This window comes from Suncus etruscus, chromosome 4 (assembly GCF_024139225.1).
Source record: "Suncus etruscus isolate mSunEtr1 chromosome 4, mSunEtr1.pri.cur, whole genome shotgun sequence".
Classification (NCBI taxonomy): domain Eukaryota; kingdom Metazoa; phylum Chordata; class Mammalia; order Eulipotyphla; family Soricidae; genus Suncus; species Suncus etruscus.
The window spans coordinates 109,082,637-109,086,957 of NC_064851.1; the positions used below are offsets into that span (position 1 = coordinate 109,082,637).

General features: G+C 34.9%; 1 non-coding gene across 1 annotated transcript; it reads left to right on the forward strand.

Moving 5' to 3' along the window:
* The first annotated feature begins 3,659 nt into the window (after positions 1 to 3,659).
* On the forward strand, positions 3,660 to 3,766 carry LOC126008275 (U6 spliceosomal RNA). Its single transcript, XR_007495614.1, has one exon. It is a non-coding gene; the product is annotated as a U6 spliceosomal RNA (small nuclear RNA).
* The last annotated feature ends 555 nt before the right edge of the window (positions 3,767 to 4,321 follow it).

Consider the following 4,321-nt stretch of genomic DNA (forward strand, 5'->3'; position numbering starts at 1 on the left):
GAGAAGAAATGAACAGACACTTTGACAAAGAAGAAATACGCATGGCCAAAAGACACATGAAAAAATGTTCCACATCACTAATCATCAGGGAGATGCAAATCAAAACAACGATGAGATACCACCTCACACCCCAGAGAATGGCACACATCACAAAGAATGAGAATAAACAGTGTTGGCGGGGATGTGGAGAGAAAGGAACTCTTATCCACTGCTGGTGGGAATGCCGTCTAGTTCAACCTTTATGGAAAGCGATATGGAGATTCCTCCAAAAACTGGAAATCGAGCTCCCATACGATCCAGCTATACCACTCCTAGGAATATACCCTAGGAACACAAAAATACAATACAAAAACCCCTTCCTTACACCTATATTCATTGCAGCTCTATTTACCATAGCAAGACTCTGGAAACAACCAAGATGCCCTTCAACAGACGAATGGCTAAAGAAACTGTGGTACATATACACAATGGAATATTATGCAGCTGTCAGGAGAGATGAAGTCATGAAATTTTCCTATACATGGATGTACATGGAATCTATTATGCTGAGTGAAATAAGTCAGAGAGAGAGAGAAAAACGCAGAATGGTCTCACTCATCTATGGGTTTTAAGAAAAATGAAAGACACCCTTGTAATAATAATTTTCAGACACAAAAGAGAAAAGAGCTGGAAGTTCCAGCTCACCTCAGGAAGCTCACCACAAAGAGTGATGAGTTTAGTTAGAGAAATAACTACATTTTGAACTGTCCTAATATTGAGAATGTATGAGGGAAATGTAGAGCCTGTTTAGGGTACAGGCGGGGGTTGGGTGGGGAGGAGGGTGATTTGGGACTTGGGTGATGGGAATGTTGCACTGGTGATGGGTGGTGTTCCTTTTATGACTGAAACCCAAACACAATCATGTATGTAATCAAGGTGTTTAAATAAAAAAAAAATTAAAAAAAAATGAATTAGTATGTGGCCTATATTTTTGCTTGACTAAAAATTAAATTACTCAATATAAGCATTATGTAAACTTAATAACTACACACTAATTTGTACTAGTTATTACAACACAGAGAGTAGCATTCTAATGCTAAAGGAAGAGAGAAAAGATGAAGGGGCACCTGGCTATCTAGTAAACTTTATTTACTAGATTAAAAGAATCAAATTTACTAGATTAAGAACTATTTACAGTTTCAATCTCATGAACATGAGTTGGAGTTGATCATCATCATGGAAATGGCTGAGTCAGAATTGTCAACCTATTTAAAGGAATTGAGCTCCCTACCTGAATTTAGATGAAGCAAAAGGCAGCAATTCTAATTCACTAGGTGCAAGAAAAAAGCTCATCTAAAGGTTCAAAGAGCTGAGGACCTTGAATCATGGCACTGAGTTCCAGGAACAGACATCCTGCAGAGACTGACTTTTACCAGGAGGCCAGTGAAGAAGAACCCAGAGTATCCTGGGAACCAAAGGAGTGTCACAGTCCATCAAAAGGCCAGTATAGAGACAGGATGAGTGATTCTGTTGACCAGAAGGGAGGCCTGCAATGGAACAGGGTGGGTAATATTGAACACAGATTATGCAGAGTCCTATTAATGAGGGAAAGTGGAAACCAAAACAATCTACTTAATCCATAGAACAAAGAATCTTGAGTATCAGAACGCTGTGAGTTTTTTATGTTAACATTTTTTTGTTTGTTTGTTTGGGGGTTATACCCAAAACAATTCTGAAAGGTCTCAGGGATCTGATGGGATGCTGAGGATGGAACCTGGGTCTATCACATGCAAGCCAAAAGACCTAACCACAGTACTATTTTTCCTTCTTCAATATGCTAAAATTGTTCATAAAAGTCAAAGACTTATCCTGAAAAATCAATTTGTTCCAGAACCATCAGGGTAATAGCCTATAGGCAGAATGGCTAGATGTTCTCATTTTTTCATTTTTTCTTGTTGTTGTGGTTTTTGGGGGCCACACTTAGTGATTCTCAGGGGTTACTCTTGGATCTATACTTAGGAATCACTAGTTGTTTGTTCAAATGATCTTATGGAATTCAGGGAACTGAAACCCTTCATTGTACTATGGCTCCAGCGCCCTAATTTTTCATTTCCTAAAAGGAATAATTAGTTCAAACTCAGATAGCCTTTCAACAATATAATCATTTGCAGCATTGTCATTGGTAGACCATTTTTGAATAAAATGAATATTCTTAAACATTTTCAATTATTTATTCCAGATAAAATTAATATAATTATACATATTTTAATTTTTCATAATATTTATATGTGTGTTGTTTTTAAAATGTACATTTTACCTTTTCATTTATATCCATGCTATGAAATAAGTAATATTATAGGGGAAAGAAAAAAAGAGGATTTAAGCTCCATATTTTTTTCCTCAAAGACAATGTTTTTATGGCCTTTTTGAGTTCTTTAACTACTTGTTTTTTACAATACTTGCCAACTTTTTCCCAACCCACAGATGTCAATTTTACTCATCTGCTGTTATGTATCTTACTGACACCCTACAGATTGCATGGGTTGTTTTCCAGTACAAATCTGACTATTTGAATATGAAAGGAATTTCTAAAAATCTGTTACTTTTCTTGACTTTATCTTTACCTCCTTCCCACACAATTTTAATACCTTTATAAATATAGCTTTTTATAAAACGTTTATAGTTTTATTTCTATGTATTTACTGTGCAATTAAAATATGTGTAGATATGAATTTGGCTTTTGAAAATTCACAAAATACAGATCAACTCTCTTAAACTATAATATATAGTACAAAGCTGTATATGTCAGAGACTTCAAAATTCTTGTCATATTGTATTTATAGGGCTGGAGCAATAGCACAGTATGGAGGGCATTTGTCTTGCATGTATGTGACCTGTGTTAGACCCCTCAGCACTCCATATGATTCCCTGAGCCTATTAGTAGTGATTCCTGAGTGAAGAGCCAATAGTAATTTCTGATTACCACCAACAGCAAAAAAAAAAAAAAATCAAAAATATATATTTGAAAAATATAACAGTATTTCTATTGATAAATAATTTGTTATAATGTGTTTAAAATGTACTTAAATGTTTTAAATTATAATAAAAGCTTCAAATTTTAATATCGCTAAGGTGGTTACCACAATGATTTTAGTAAACAATAACATGAATAACATACCCACATCAATGCACTGAAAAGTAAAATTTCAATGTTTTAGAATAAACAGTTGGGTTTTTATATTTTACAAATATTTATTTTAGATAAAAACCAATCATTCAAAATTATTAGCCAGTGGTGTTTAAATCTACCATCATTTCTCACGTCTTCTGTATATATTGTTTTCCATCAACAATGGCATATTTAAAGAGGTCAAATATCTTTATTCTCTCCATCATATATTTAGAATAAGGAATAGAATTAATTCATGCTAGAGTCCAGATTGGAAATATTACTGTGTACATATTATCTAACAATCTGCTTTCTATCCACTTTTGATCTCTACCAGTAGAATGCCATAAGAGAGACCAGAGAGATTTTACAGAATGCAGAATGGTTTGCATTGTATGGCTCCCACCCAGCTTTCAATCCCAAGCTACCAAAATGTTTCTCCAGAATTGGAAGTGATTGTTGAATGCAGAAGTAGGTGTGAGTCCACACCCCTCCTAAAAGAAAGGAATCTGTGCTCGCTTTGGCAGCACATATACTAAAATTGGAATGATACAGAGAAGATTAGCATGGCCCCTGTGCAAGGATGACACGCAAATTCGTGAAGCATTCCATATTTTTATTTTACTGTTTTCTTCATTCTTAATAAAGATTAAAAGTGAATTGAGTGTAAAAAACAAACAAAAAAGAAAGGAATCTAATAGTAGCTAGCTATCTAGAAATGTCCTAATACTCAGAATATGCTATTAATCTGGTTGCAGGGATCCTTTTATTGCATCCTAGAAATGTTTTATAGAAAATTGATGATTAGGGGGCAGAGTGGTGGCATGGAGCAGTAAGGTGTCTGCCTTGCCAGCTCTAGCTTAGGACAGACTAAAATCCAATCCCCTGGCATCGCATATGGTCCCCAAGCCAGGAGCAATTTCTGAGCTTATAGCCAAGAGTAGCCCCCGAGCATCACTGGGTGTGCACCCCCACAAAAAACCAAACAAACAAAAGAGAAAATTGATGATTAATAACAACATGGACAATTTTTCTATTATATGCATAACTATTATTTTAAACAAAGGGAATATTTATTAATGGTTTAATGCAATGCAAGAGTAGATTTAAGGGTGGGGTTATATAAATGGTCCTTTGACATTTATTGCTTTTATGCAATTTCTGCATGTTATT